We start from the raw sequence: 15,366 nt of genomic DNA on the forward strand, positions 1-15,366 counted from the left end.
GCTCCAGCTCCAGCTGCTGAGGAACTTAATCCAAGATACTCTGTAAAACTCTTCAGGTCATGTTGTCACAAGAGTTCTTCATTCCCACAGCTGATCAGGGGTGGAGCTTTTCTCCCTAAGTATCCTCAGGAGCATGGGCTGCCCCCACCAGCCTGGGGACAAGGACTGGGTCCATTGACCCACAGAATCCACAGCAGTGCAGACACCTCCTCTACACTCCCTGCACAGTGGGTGCTCCAGTTCTGAGTTGGTCAGATCCCTTTGACAGCCCCAGGGACTTCTCCTGCTAATGCTGTGTGAGCACATGGTGAATAAAAGCACATTTCTATGTCTCACTGGGAATTATTTTTCCAACAGGATTCACACCACGTTTGGAATTCTGCACATGTTGGTTACTAGTGATTAATGCAAATGAGGGCTCGTTGCTCCCAGGCTGGATAAAACATAATTGTTATAACCAGGAGAACTGGGAGAAAGCACTGGGAAAAAAATAGACTGTCTTCCCTAGAGGGATCCAGGAAAATCAGACTAATAACAGAAGGTGTGTTGGCTGGAGAAAAGCTTAAAATAAAATTTGTGGGTTTTGCTTTCACACAATGTAATTGCATGTACGTACATGGCAGTGTTGGGAAAGCTCTGGATGAATTCTGTCTGGATTGTTTGTGTCAGAGTCTGGCAGCAGCTTTGATGCAACCTGGTGTTGCATCTCATGTTGCATTTGTCATGTGAACATTCATGCATTAAACTCAAATATGCCTTTAATGAGTATCTGAGTGAATATAAAATAGAACCCAAGAGCAACATAAGCCCAATCAAAATGAATTCACAATCATGAAGAGGAGGGGGAAGGGGAGAAACCAATGTTTGCAGTTCCTGTCATGGCTGTCAGATGTTCATTTTGGTGACATATGTCAAATGTAGTGGGAACCTGCATCTGAATGCATCCAAATCAGCAGGGGAGCCCTGGCCGAGTGCCATGGGCTGCACATCTGTGTGCCAGCCTGAGCCTGGGGGCACATCTGTGTGCCAACCCCAGGGCCGCATCTGTGTCACAGCCCTGGGGCACATCTGTGTGCCAGCCTGAGCCTGGGGGCACATGTGTGCCAACCCCAGGGCCACATCTGTGTGCCAGCCTCGGGACAGCAGGGCAGGCTGCCAGCTCTGCACAGGGTCACTGGTGTCCCTCTCTCAGCCTGTGGGGTACCTGGGCCATCATCACTGCAACACTACAGGGTTTTTTTCCTAGTAATCTACTGCCTACATGGAGTTCGGGCATGAGGCAGCCCAGGACAGTTTGTGTGACCCTGAACAAACTGGCACTTTTAAGAGTATAATCAATCCTCAGCAGCATTTTTAAAATATCATTTTTTAAAATATCTTTTTACTCTGTTAAATGCTGTTTATTACTGGTTCTACTTCCAAGGGGCTAAGAGAAAACCCTGGATAGAGCATCCCTGCAGTTCCTGGGATTTGGTGCTACTCAGTAGTGCAGTCTTGCTGCAGTTCCACAGAGAGTTTGTTCTAAGAACCATTTGGCAGCACTGCTGTGACTTTCAGGAAGCAGGTCCCACTGGCTCTGCAGACAGTTCCCAGTCCAGAGAGTTACAGCCTTGGGTCTCTCCTGCCAAGCTCCCAAATCTCTCTGTTCCTCTTCATCACTGTAGTTCTGAAAACGGCAACAACCAGTATTTGTGTTTACAGCAGAGCCTCCCACCCAAGCCAAAGTGAGGAATCCCTTCTGCTGGTTGCTGGAAACACCTGGTGCTCAGCCCAGAGACTCCTCAGAGGGGCTGTGGGCAAGGGCAGTATTCTAACACCCACCACTGACCCCTCCAGAAGTTACAGGTGGAAAGAGTCACCATGTTACCTCCAAAACACTTCTGAACTTACGGAGTTCTGCCTTGGATAAGGTAATTCTTGTTTATGGATTTCTCTCAAATTAAATTTCCTCTGCCATTTTCACAGTTAAATGTTACCACGATAGGCACAAACATGGAAAAAGATGGTATTCTCTTGTCTTGAAAAATTCTGACTTGTGTGTTCATGGGGAAAAGCCAAGTCAGCCTAGAAGTGTGCTTCCTCTCTGCCTTGTCAAAAATATTCCTGGAGGAGGGACAGTCACAGCGGCTTTCCAGAGACCTTGTGTCTAAGGATTGGCATTCCTTTGGCAGCAAGAGGTTGGCTTCCACAGAAACCCAGGAATCAAATTAGGGTGGGGATTAGGGTTGCTTCAAGTGCACCATAAAATAATATTAACTCTGAGGCTGAATAAGCTGAGATGAGGGACAGTTGATCTGGAATTATGGTTATGGCAAACATTTATTTTCATGCAGGGGGTGCTTGTTGAAGGACTTGGTATAATTATGAGGGGGAGTAATCAGCAGGGAGGAAGAGAATTGGTCAGTGCAGAAGAACCTGCCAGAGTGGGCAAAGGATTTCTGAGATAATGGAAAATATATCCTTCCCTTTGGAGGCTTCCCAGAACTGAAAGAAGTCCTTGGGTAGTGCGTCCTAAGGGCTTGGCATGGGGATTCTAACACCTCCCAGGGCAGCCCCTTCCACAGCCTGACCACCCTTTCTATGAAGAAAGGGCAAAAGAATTATACAGAACTTCACTTCCCAACATCTTCCATCTCCTGTGGCAGGGGAAACCTCAGAGATTTCACCAAACATTTGTGTTTGGTATTTGATCCACGCTTTGAGTTCCTGTGACAGGAGTGCTTCCAAATGCTCTGCTATTAAATTCACAGGAAATTTAGAGCTTGTTGCTTTGTGCCTACCCCTCATCTGTCTTTACTCATTCACGTCTCCATCAGTGCTGAAAGGCAAAGAGCAGAACAGAACCACACTGATGACTGCAAGCGCTCTCTGGAACTCACGGGAGAAGCACAGGGATCTGTGGCAAGCCAAGGAACCCAAGAGCATGAGGATCCCACCCTGGAGGAGACCTGAGGACTGCCCAGTTTCAGTCTCTGACAGAGGGGGTGTCTTTCATGAGGATGAACATTTGAAGTTCATTTCTTTTCAGAAATAGGACATTCAGCCAACTTTCTTTTATTTTTTTTTTAATAACTCTTGAAGAATGCTTCCAAACTGTCACCCAATGCCAAAGAAAGCAAAGCAGTGTTTTCCATCAATCTACAGGACATCTGATGGAGTTCAATGGGACAATCTACCTGTCCAAATTAACAGGCATCACACTTTCCAGGACTGGAGCCTCCAGAAAAGTTCATGCTCTACAACGACAGAGATATATGAGGACATGGAGGGAATTTTGACTTCTTTATTGTTACTATTTTAGAGATGCCTGAAAAATCAATTTAATAAATGTCTCCAAACTTGCCTCTTCCCTCATCAAAGGGTACTTGAACTCCCAAGGCTGAAGCCCTGCTGTAATTCTACAAATTCTGCGGTGAGGTGAGGTTGTTTCTGGCTGATTGTGTCCTCTTCTAGATGTGCAGGCTCAGCAAGGCAGAGGGGGACACATCTGAACATTTCTTTATAAGAGATTGTCTTCTGCTGCAGATCCTTATGCCTCAGGCATAAAAATGGCATTAAAATGCCAATCTCCCAACTGGCACAGAAGGGTGAAGGTTTGAGTTTACATGTGCTGGGAGACATGGGAGCACTACATGATGAAAATCCAAGTAAATCCTCAAGGGCTCGAAGCTGGGAAGTGAAGGAGCCTGGATGAGAACAATGTTTGCCTCTTCTGCATGTGTTCCTCCAGAGTATCTTGTTAGTAACTTCATGGGACCAAGAACCAAACCACCTTCTGGGTAGACTTCCCTGGTCCTCCATTTCCTGCAAGTTACCTTTAAATAATACAAACTGTGGGCATAATACAAATAACATTACAACCTTAGCTGTATCTAGAGAGCCTCTTGGCCCCTCAGGCCTCTCCATGTCTCAGAGAGGGACAGCAAGGTTATATTTTTTGGAGGGATGACTCATACACTTGCCATGGGCAGAGAATCAACTATTCCATCAACTAAGATCCCCTGTAAGCTGTCCAAGCAGAAAAATTGGCTGCAACTATAAAGGTAGCTGGTAGCCTGCCTTTTCTTGGAGGTAAGAGGAGTTGGAGAGTTGCCACTGCGGGAGTGTGCTTCAAAAATAGGGACAGAAATGAGGAAAATGTTAAAGCAGGGAGTAAATGCCAGTTAAAGAGGCTGTTATAAACAACTCTAAGGGCTCAGCAGCGCAGGGCTCAGAGCTAACCCCGAGAAGCAGACATCTTGGTAGCCCACAAAAGGCAGGCTGGGCAGCCAGCTCTGCAGGAAAGTTCATTTAAAAATATATTTTAAACATTCAATTATATATCAGATTATTGTCACAACAGGGAAATTTATATTTAAGTTTATGAAGCAATTTAATAACGTGGCTGTATCTCAGTTTGGCTTGTGGGGGAAGTGGGAATTGCTTCTTCTGTCTAATCTCAGGGTTTGCTTTTTTCCACACACCTTCCTGAGATGTTTTGAGCCTCCAACCACTGTGTGATCATTTCCTTCTCACAGGAAGATTTAGGAGTAAGTCCCACAGCAGTAGCCTCTGAACAATGTCCTCTGCTGAGCTTTACAGGGGTAGAACTGAGGCAAAGCAGGGCTGGGGGAGAACAGGTGAGATAATCCTCAGCACCACCTCCTGAGAAACTGAGGGGCAAAGGTTTTTCATTTCAATTTCTGAGGCTGCACCTCCTCTGTCTGGAACACAGACTCACAGAGAGGAAATGCTTGGATCAGTCACACACCTGCACGCTGACTGTCCCTTAAGGAAACTGTCCCTGGGAGGGTGGGCAGCCCTGGCACAGGGTGCCCAGAGCAGCTGTGGCTGCCCCTGGATCCCTGGCAGTGCCCAAGGCCAGGCTGGACACTGGGGCTTGGAGCAGCCTGTGACAGTGGGAGGTATCCCCTGCCCATGGCTGAGGGTGACACTGGATGGGATTGAAGGTCCTTTCCAACCCAAATCAGTCTGGGATTCTCTTCCTCCAGCATCTTCAGTTTGCTGCTAATGAGGCTGGATTCACTGGGGTCTGAACAGCAAAGTATTTCAGCCCTGATTTAGTAAAAAACATCACTGGTGGGATGCTCTGAGCTGTGTTTGTGGTGTGGGACTTGCATGGGGCCAGACCTGCTGCTCTTGGCTGTGGGCCGGGTCCTTGCAATGCCTGACATGGCTAGACTTGGTTCATTCATTCACAGACCTTTTGGAAGGCACATGACCTGTCCTTTCATGTCATGAAATGTCATTTGGGGATTTTTTCCATCATAACTGGCTTCTAGAACAAATTATCCTATAAATCACCTTTTTAAAGGTCATCATAAATTTTCTGCCTTTTTTTTTTTACATCCAGTTGTGTTACAGCCTTGAGTTTTTCTCAGCTTTTAGTCATTTTTGTAGCTTTAGCCTTCCACCTGCCTCGTTTACTTCAAGGCATGCTGCAAATGTCCCAGCCATAATGACTTTAGCAGGATGTCCCCCCTGTAAGCAGCAGTCTGCAGCAGTTAGAACCCAGAGACCAGGTTTTAATCAGCCTTGACTGAAGACTAAAAATGATTCACTCCTGTCAGCATTGGGCAACACAACAAACAATTCTCCAGCAAATCACTTAAGCAGAAATATGTTGGCATGTTTCTATAGCAACTAAGGAAAAATATTTCACACAAAAGTCCATCTGCTGCAACAGAGAGGGAGATCGGCCAAGGATCCCGTTAGAAATTAATCTTAATTTGCAAATTTTATTTTTGAAAACCTCACACAACCACTTGCACAAAAAGACAGAATGCAAGTGATAGACAAGATAATTGATTTTTTGATAGATGTCAATTAATCACAAAGCTAATCCATAATTTGGGAAGCAGTGATTGTCTGAGGCTGAAAAACCCCAGTGCCTTGGAAAGGTTCATCTCCAGGGCTGTTTACCCATCAGGCTGCATCACACCATCTTGTACTCAGAGTATTTGGAAACACACAGGATTTTTTCGAGAGAGCCTGGTAGCTAGTATCCAATTTTTTTTTTTAATCATTTTGGTTTGATTTACTTGTACTCAAATTTATTCAACCATATAAAATGCTTTGTAGAAGCCATCAAAGTGAGGAGAGGGGAAAACCAATGGGATAACTTGGACAGCAATGCATTTTATTTTATGTGATGTCAACACTTCAAAGCCTATTGGAGCTGTGCTCAGGAGATCTGAAACATTTTACGGGGTGCTTGGTGTCTGTGCTGCAAACCATCTCCAACTCTGAGATCTCTTGCACAACATCCACAGCCCGCTGCCAGCGGCTCTTTCTTCCTCACTTGCTGCTTTTTCTGTCACCCCTGGCACTTCAACAGAGACCCCAAAGTAAGTTTTATAAAAGAAATATAAAAAAGCAACAAGAAGGTCTCCTCTATCTCAGGAGTGCGTAGCCTGGGCCCAGGAAGGGGTTCCAGGTCTGCAAGGACTGTGTCCATGAGGATGGAAGTCCAGTTTGTGGAGCCTCTGTCACCTGGCGTTTTGTGTGAGAGACTGCATCTGATGAAACCTCAGGAAGAGGGGAGATTTTTATGTCTCATATCCTACAAAACAGATGGAGGTAAACTACTTGCTAATAAGTAAGTATAGAGTGCCAGGACACAGGGAATGGCTCCCACTGCCAGAGGGCAGGGCTGGATGGGATATTGGGAATGAGGAATTGTTCCCTGGGAGGGTGGGCAGGCCCTGGCACAGGGTGCCCAGAGCAGCTGTGGCTGCCCCTGGATCCCTGGCAGTGCCCAAGGCCAGGTTGGACACTGGGGCTTGGAGCAGCCTGGGACAGTGGGATGTGTCCCTGACATGACAGGAGTGGAATGAGATGATCCCCAAGGTCTCTTCCAACCCAAACCATCCAGTGATTCTACACAAATTCACTCCCTTCTGAAGTCTATTCTAGTTCCTCATGAAATGTTATAAACAACCTCTCTCCAAATTATTCTCTGTGTAATGGTCAGAATTTTCATTTTAATATTAAGACTTAATTTGTCGATTGAAATGCTAAAATCCCTTGCTTCTTATTTCATATTCTTTATATTTTGTTTAAAGCATTCTGTAGGTGATTTTCTTTGCACTATTCTTGTGCATTGTGAGCATCTTGATAAAGTCTTCTGGGAGGGTTCTGTCCAAGTTTTAGGAATTGGTTGGTCAGCTACACATGTAAAAACTTGGATTTGAGATTACCCCTTTTAGCAACAATCATGAAATCAAGACCAGAGACCCCAGGAAGGGCTAAAATTCTCATTAAACTGGCATCCCCATGGTTTTAGCCTTATTTCTGGAATAAAAAACCAACAGATAACTCCATTCTTCTGCAGTTCACCCATCACTGGGTCAAGCATCCAGCCTGCAATGTATTGTAATGACATGTGCCAACTTTTCCAGAGGTTTAAAGTTTAAACCAGATTTTTTTCCAGTGTCAAATAGTATTGAACAGGACGTTTTACTGTGTGATGTTGTGTGAGCTCAGTGAGCTTTTAAAAACTTTTTTCTTAAAAAAACTCCCAGTTTTAAAGGGACAATTGGAGTCCTGGAGTGGAGGTAACATAATCTGACACGCTTTATTTCAGCAGCTGCTTGTGTTGTCCAGAGCTGTTGTTTCTCTCTTTTGCTTTGACATCCTATTTTTGCATCATCACCACTTTGCTTCAGCTGGACAGACCTGTGGGAAAGCTCTACCCAGCCTTGGGTGACACCAGGCACCAGCACCTGCCTGGCACCCGGGGACCAGGAGATATTCTCCTGCCCAGCTCTCTTAAACAGCTGAGACGATAAGATGATCTTGCTCCTTATTCCTCAAATAAAGAGAATATTTCCTCAGCCCAAAGGTCCTCTCTCCAATGCTGAACTCCAGGAAGACCTGAAGAAGAGATTTGAGACACATCTGTTCCTCCTGTGCTCTTCCCCCTGCAGCTGCAGTCTCTCCCTGGCTTGCTCTGCCTGTGCCCCAGCCCTTCCAGGGGTTTCTTTCCCATAAAGACATCCAGTCTCTTCTTGAAATGCAAATTTCCAGCAGCCTTTCCCTTCTGAAGGGCTCTGAGACAGAGGGGAGACGCTCAGCTAGCCACAGATCCCTGTCACCTGGCAGGAGACTGCTGAGATTTGGGACAGTGAGGGCACTGGTGATGCAGGACAGGCTGCAGAGACCTCAGGGCTGTGAATCAGTAAAGGAGATGAAGCCACTGGCACAAGAAGGGGCTGCAAAGATTCTGTTGTGGGGGTCTGTCTAGAAAGCAGCTTACCTTTCAAAGAAAATGGAAAACTGTGTAGATAAAATGAAGCTTGTTTGATGTCATTTACTAGTCCTGAGAAGGCTCTGGGATGTTTAGTAGCTGCTACCATGAGCCTGGTGCCTTGAACCCACTGAGCAGGAGGGAAAGTAGCACCAATCCAGCTCACCCAGAGCTGGCTGCACCAGCATAACAAAAATCTGTACTTTGCTGCTTGTGTGCCTTATGTGAGATCCATCCCAGCCTTGTGTGGCTCTTGAAAACCAGGGCATTGAATTGATATTCTCCCACTCAGGCCCACAGGGAGCAACTGAGGGCAGGCACGGAGCTCAGAATCCCCGTTCAGCTTTCCTGCCACTTTTGAGGACATTTCCTTGCTTCAGGTTTGGTAGCAGTGATTCAGGCATTGTTTGATTACAGCTCTGATTCCTTTGCCTTGCCATTGGCAGTTCTGCTGTGCACAGCTCTCTGTCCCTCCTAGAGATGATAAAAGCAGTGGGTGTCTCACTGGAGCTCTCATTCCCTCTTATCTCTTTCCCCAGCCCTGGTCATGTGTTGTTTTTACTGTGGCCAAGTGTTGGGTGGAAACCTTGAGTGGGCAACTGCTCCAAAGCCTTCCTGCCCTGAGGGGCTCTGGCAAAGCACAACTGGGTTTGGAAGAGGGATTGTACCATGGGATTACCACTTTCATATATAACATGTTTGTGAATTCAGTCTCTTCTTAGTCATGATTTTGGCTGGTCTGATAGGATTTTTCTTGGGTGAATACCAGAGCTGCTGTTGAAGGATAGTTCTTGTTCCTTGGTTTAACTCTTGGGAGCAGCCAGAGGAATTCTCTATTATAACTTTACCTTTTCTGAAAATATTTCAGGATTAACATTTTCCATGATCAGTCTATGAAAAATTCAACACCAAAACAAACAAGCAAAACCCCAAACAATCTGGCTTTCACTTTGGAGTTGTCTGGGCTAAATCCTCCTGTAGTAAAAATTGACATTGTACCTATTAGGTAGAAAACCAGCTGGAATGGGGGTATATTAGAAACTTAAGGCTCCAGTAACCTGCTTGCTGCATTCCCAGTGGAAGGGCAGCTTTTACCTGGTTCAGGACTTGCTCAATCAACATTGTTCCAACTTGCTGGATGTTGTACCTCTTGGTGGAAAATAGAAAATATGGATGAAAAATAATTTTTTCACTGGATCTGAATTATGAGCCCTCAAAAATTTTTTCTGGCATGTTTATCAGTTTATTTCCCTTTAGTTTCTTTGCTCCATCAGCGTCTGAGAATGCTGGACATGGAGAGACAGAGTGGAATTGGTAGGTGGTTTATCACACTGTTCTATATTGGCTTGGAGTGCTGTGAAACACTTGCATATAATCCTCAGACGGGGGATTGGACTAGAAAGACAGAAAAATTTTCCAGATATTTTTGTACGTCTACCACATCTTTGCCAATCTCTGTGCCCCCAGTGTGTTGTGCCATAGAAGGACTCCAGCAATTTCTGCCTGCCCTCAATATTTAGTGCTTCATGACCCCTTATTAATTAGGATATTAATTTCCATATGTAACTCTGGAACAATGCCATGCTGGGAAGCAGCTTTTCACACATGTCATTATTCTGGGTTTGCTCACTGTACCCTCCCCCTGGTGCTGTTTATTACAGTGCATGTCAGGTAGAGCTTGGGGAATCAACATTTGGATGGGAGAACAGGAGTTGGAGGAGGGTTTATATAGTGTCTGGCTGTTCCTTAAAATGCTACAGGTACACCTTTCTGATTTCTAGTTCCTGTATAGCAAATGATTTCCAAGCAGGTTTTCATTTTCACTGCTGTGGTGATGTTTTCCAAGGGTGTAGGCAAGGGCACCCTGTGCTCGCAGTGTTCACTGGAGGGGCACTCTGGGATGTGTTATTTGGTATCTATTGCATAGGGCTGATTCCTTAAATAATGGTGGATTTATTTCATCTACCTGAGCAGAGAAACGAGTGACTTCAGTAACAGAATAACAAGAATGAAAATATAATCACCAGTGCATACAGAGACAATAACCAAATCCATAAGGAGATGGAGAGGGACTGTTTACAAGGGAAGTAGTGCCAGGACCCAGGGAATGGCTCCCACTGCCAGAGGGCAGGGATGGATGGGATATTGAGCAGGAATTGTTCCCTGGGAGGGTGGGCAGGCCCTGGCACAGGGTGCTCAGAGCAGCTGTGGCTGCCCCTGGATCCCTGGGATGTGTCCAAGACCAGGCTGGATATTGGGGCTTGGAGCAATGTGGGATAGTGGGAGATGTCCCTGCCCATGGCAGGGGGAGGAATGGGATGGGTTTAAGGTTCCTTCCAACCCAAACCATTCTGTGAGTTCATGATTTGATGTCCCTGGATGGCTGCGCTCAGCAGTATCTGACACCTTTCCCCAAAATGAAAGGACACAGATGATGGTGTGAAAACCCCAGCTCTTGTCTGTCTGCACAGTGCTGGCTGCTGACTCGAGGCACCAGTTCAAAGCAAACCCCTTTTCTCCATTGCAGGTTTACATCCAGAGGTGAACTGCCATCCACATCCCTGGGGGTGGTGTTCATGGGGAATGCTGCACAATTTCAGCACCAAAACCTGTCCCATACTTCCTATGTCAACACAAACACCATTTTGATCCCTCAAGTAAGCAGTGGCATCCTTGCAATCAGTGGGGTCCCACATGAATTGGGGAGGATCATCTACAGCTAGCCTTGGTGGGCAATACAAAACTTGTTGAGTTTTAAACGCAGTTTGGCATATTGGAAAGAGAATTAGGTGCTTCTTTGACTTTTAAGTGATCTGAAGAGGAATGTGCTTGATACAGGTGGTAAGAATTATTCTTGGAGTTCTCAGATATTCCACGCCCACATCTATTTTCATTCCTCACTAGCATATCCCTGGTGAGAGGGGTGGGGACACCAATTAAGAGGAAAGCCATTTTCCACAGTACCGTGGAACCTGAAATGAGCCATCTGCAGGTTAAGCAGAACAATCTCTAGAGATTTTGCCAAACAAATTTTTCAGATTTCTTCAGGATTCTAGTCGTGGCCTGTGATCTGACACATCTGCCAAGAATTCAGCAGAAAGAGAAAAATTACCCCAGGCCTGAAGGTCTGAACAGGGAGGTGGTTTGTGGGTTTCATGGGATTGCATCAGAAGTCTGATCTTCCCGGCAAAAGAGATTCTCTCTGCAAACAATGAATCCTCTAAAACCACAAGTGCCATGAAGACAAGTAGCATGTGGCTTGGATAGCACCAGGCCAATTTGTCAACTCTGGTTCATTCAAAGAGAAGGATATAACGAGTGGAAAAACATTGAGATAAAAAAGAAAAACCTCAGGATACTTGCTACAGATTAATTCTTCCAAAGCAGAATATAACCTCACTTTTCCTCAATAGAACTCCCCTGGATTTGTACTTAAGCAGTACTTGTAGGTGAGCTGAATAATACTTATTTTTAATGTAAGGGTATTTTTTGACTGGCACAGGGAGTGTTATTATAGGTAACCCGGTATTTTGTGGGAATTTCAATTTTGTTTCAGAATCCAGTCTAAATATTGTGATGAATTTCTAGCAGATAGTCTCAACAGACAAATACTCTTTACGAGGTGAAACTGCTGTTGTGGATCCAGGAGTGGAGGTTGGGCTGCTGGTGTTGGGATGCCACAGACAGGGCTGAGGATTTTGAAGCATCCACCCCAATCCTGCCATGTCATTTGAATTGGTCACAATATATAAAAGTTATTCTTTGAAGCAAAAATATTTTCTTTACCTACTATTATTAAACATGCCCAACACCCTCCCTTTCCCAACAGCAGTATTAAAATAATTTGGAAAAGTATTTGGAAAAGTATTATTTAATTAATTTTTGGCTTTGCTCTTCAGGAGATTAAAGATGGGACTTTAAAACTATTCCAGTCTACAACAAGAAGGCACTTTCTGCAGTACTTGTGGGTGAATTGTGGCTTCTTGAAGTCATGGAGATAACAAGAATATTTAGGTATTACCATAAGGATTTTGTGAAAGATGAACTCCACAGGAAAAGCAGAATTTTTCAGTGGCTTTGCTAAGATGGAAACAGGAAATCATCTTTTTATTCTAAAAATAAACTGAGTAATGCAAGTCACGTTGTTCTGCATGAGCAGCAAGGATGATTTCAGTTTGAAAGCTCTCTTCACAGTCTCTGAAACTGAAATCTTGAAAGTCCCTCTTGCTGAACAGTCAGACTTTCCATAACTAATGCAGCCATTGCGCCCGTGAGCATCACACTGCAGGTTCTGCTCCCACTGCTTTAACTCGGTGAATTCATCTTTCTTGTCCTTGAATCCTTGCTGGTGTTGCCAGTTTGATTTCAGACTGTTGGAGCCTTGGGCTAAACAAGTCCCAGCTCAGGAGTGAGGCTCTGGCTGTGTGTCCTCACAGCAGCATGGACACAGCTTCTGCCAGAGCCACTGCTCTAAAGCCCTGTCAGAGACACTGCTCTCAGCTCCAGCCTTGGCAAGGACAAACCAAAACAGAAACTCCTCTAACAAGCCAAAGATATCAGGGAAATAGTCCCTAGATTTCATTTTCCCTGGAAAGGACAGAACTAAGGTGTCAGGAGCAAAGGTAGATCTGCAAACCACTCTCCTTCATTGCTTCAAAATAGCAACAGCATGGAAAAAGGGATTGATGGCAAGACAGTGAGGAGTACCACTGGCTAACGCAAATCTGCACCCAGAATATTTTCCTCTTTAATAAAATAACTGACAAAGCAAATCTGGAATCCATTTAACAATGGGTGAGATGGTGACTCTCATGCCAAGACTGTCGTGTTCCCTCTGGGTTACTCCAAACCTCTGCGGCCCCCACATCCTGAATTTGGTACAAACTCCCACACAGCTTGGCACTTGGGCTCACTGAGGAGCAGACCTGGACAATGAGAGCTAAAAAGTTCCTTTTTCCAGCAATGGGCTGTGACAGATCTGTGCACTCCACCTATCAGCCATGGGGGGACAACGTGCAACCACCACTCCTTGATCTGGGAAACCAAACATAGAATTCCTGCCAGCTTGAAAATTAATGCTTGAACCCCGGTGAAAATCCAGTAAAGAAGCAGAAGAGGTTGTAGCCCAATTTGTCTATACATTATGTTTGTTATTTAGTTCCTACTTAAATAATAACTCACCCAGGTTTTGAGCAGCCCAATGAGCATGGGATGAATCAGTGGAGGACAACCAGGGACTGTCAGACATCAGTTCAGTAGCAGACTGGAGACCAAGAGAAGCCAAATGTGGAAAGTACAATGGTTTATACACAAATACAGGCATAGGCCAAAGGTACAGGAGAAAAGTGCTTTAAAAGTCACATTATCTTTGGGTTGCCCCATTAAATGTTTACTTTCACTGTAGTTGTAGGCAGCAGGATGACACCAGAGAACAGGAGTTCTGTCAGTGTCCAAGGTGGGTCTCTGTTGTGCTTTTCCTGCTGGTTGTTGACAGAAGTGGATGTTTGCTGCTTTTCCTTTTATCCTTTCATCCTTTCAGATGCAATAAAGCTCCCAAACCAAAAAGCTCCTCTCCTCTGTGCAGGACCAGAACCTCTGGCTGAAGGCTTGGAAAGGGTTTACATGGGAATAGAGAATAACAAACAAACAAACAGCCTGGCTGGGAGATCCCAGGCCATGTTGGGACCACCAGTAGAAAAACTGGTTGGATCGTTACCAACTGGACAATTTGGTCTGGGCAGCTGAGACAATAACAGACCAAAAACCCTGCAGAGCTGCTGGTTGGCCCTGAGAGCAGTCATCCAACAGTCCCCACCCCCTATTTGGCTGGTGTTGAAAACAGGCATGTGGCAAGTTTGTTTGAGAAGCACTGATCCCTTTAAACTGGCCCAATATGACCTTTGTTACTGAAATCTGAAGTTACCTGCCCCAGCAATTTTTTAGGGAATGTTTGCCCTCCTTTTCCCCGTGCCATGATAATGGAGGCTCAACTTCTGCCTTGAAATCTTCTCTTTCCATATTTTCAGTCCCTCTTATAAGTCCCAGTCCTTCCTTCCCACACCTATTTCACCCCAGCACCAGGCTCTATCCCACCAGAGCCAGAGACATCTGATTAAAAATCCAGCCATGAGCAAGCATGGAACAGACAGGATCTGTCCTTTTTTCCACAAGGCATAAGCCACATCTAGTAAGAAGTGAAACTTGAAGCTAGAGTTTGTTCAAAAGATAAAAGGGATGGGCCCAGCCCAGTTAAACTTGAGATGGCTTGAGAAGCGTCTGCCCACATCCCTGTAAATCATGTGGTTTGATAAGTCAGCACAGTGCAAATATCCTCCCTTCAGGCACCTGCGAGTGCTTTGTTTGGATCCCAGCAACCCCAAAAGCTGCTCTCAGATAGCTGTGCTCCATCCCTTTCCTTTTTCTCAGGGAGAAATTTGGATTGGCTCACTTTTTAACTTAAACCATTTGCCCATTGCAGCTGCTTTTACAAGCACAAGTGTCTGATTTCACAAGACTCTCCCAGTCCCAAGTACCTGGTGGAAGTGCAGGAGCAGCACTGGGTGCATCCCTGGCTGCAGCACATCTGGGGCTCCAGCAGTTCCCTCACTCACAGAATGTCAGGTGTCCCATCCATGCTCCTACCACTCACACTGTTCTGACTGAGCTTTTGATCATGATTTCTCTTCAGGAACTGAATAGAGAAACTTGAGACAACAAAGATCTCAAGGAAAACCAAATTATAAGCTACATATGAGGTTGTGGATGTTCAAGAGCCACAAATGTTACAGTACAGCTGGCCCACATGGGTGGTGGTGGAATAGTGATAGGTTTCATTTCTTTGCCTTTTGCCAGCTGTTTGTGAGCCACTTATTTAGGACAAGACTTCCACTGTAATTTTTCATGAAGCACCTTTGGCTCCTTATCTGTTCTGTCCTCCTGATTCCCACAGTCATAAAATTGTCTTCAGAAGTGTGGGAGGTTTTGTTTTTGTCTCGTAGTAAAACTGAGGACTTCCCAGGTGTCACACATACCCTCACAGTGAACACCTTATAGCCCAAACAGACAGGAAAACTCTCTTTATTCTATTTACACAGTATTCGTGCACCATGAGAGTGCAG

The 15,366-nt window shown here is 45.2% G+C and overlaps 1 long non-coding RNA gene across 7 annotated transcripts in view; it reads left to right on the forward strand.

Annotated features, from left to right (window-relative positions):
* Window positions 1-15,366, forward strand: part of LOC135280253 (uncharacterized) — a 131,965-nt gene that overhangs the window by 74,207 nt on the left and 42,392 nt on the right. For 6 of the 7 annotated variants that reach the window (XR_010347277.1, XR_010347276.1, XR_010347279.1 and 3 more), the window contains one exon: window positions 12,148-13,703. This is a non-coding gene — a long non-coding RNA (uncharacterized LOC135280253). Of the gene's footprint in view, window positions 1-1,701; window positions 1,911-12,147; window positions 13,704-15,366 lie in introns of all 7 variants that reach the window. The other variant, XR_010347281.1, reaches the window with a different exon arrangement.

Source organism: Passer domesticus, chromosome 13 (genome assembly GCF_036417665.1).
Source record: "Passer domesticus isolate bPasDom1 chromosome 13, bPasDom1.hap1, whole genome shotgun sequence".
In the NCBI taxonomy this organism is placed as follows: Eukaryota; Metazoa; Chordata; class Aves; order Passeriformes; family Passeridae; genus Passer; species Passer domesticus.